Consider the following 572-nt stretch of genomic DNA (forward strand, 5'->3'; position numbering starts at 1 on the left):
CCGGGCTGGGCCCCCTATGCTGTCTTGCCCAGGCCCTGAGCCCCTCCCTGCTCAGGGGCTAGAACCATCCTGCTTTAGGGGGGACCTAGGCGGGGCCACAGGTGCAGTGACTCCTGCCTGAAGGGGGTGGTCTTCTCAAGTGTAGCCCCCTCCCCGGTCCTCAAGTTCCACTGATGTCCTGTAGGGGCGGCGCTGCCGTGGGGACAGCCCTACAACACCCCGTGTTTGCTCAAGCGGGAGCCAATTTTATCACACGTCTGTTGAAAGTACATTTGGCAATAAACCTGTTACCTTAATAATGCTATAAAGTGGGCCGGGTTTCCGAAGCTGGAATCACGCAGCGTGGCATGGCTGACTTGGGGCGTCCGCCCCGTCAGTGCACAGATGCGCCTTCCTGCGGGTCCTGCTCCCGTCCTGGCACCAGGCCCACGGGGGGCCACACGCCTGTTGTGGGGGGCTGCAGCCCATGGGTCTGCGCTGCCCAGGGGCCACAACCTCACCAGGGCAACGGGCATGCCGCTGAGGGCCTCAGTCTCCCCTAATGATCAGAGAGGATGCAGGGTGTCGGGGGG

This window comes from Phoca vitulina, unplaced genomic scaffold, assembly GCF_004348235.1.
Source record: "Phoca vitulina isolate PV1807 unplaced genomic scaffold, GSC_HSeal_1.0 scaffold132, whole genome shotgun sequence".
NCBI classification, from domain to species: Eukaryota; Metazoa; Chordata; class Mammalia; order Carnivora; family Phocidae; genus Phoca; species Phoca vitulina.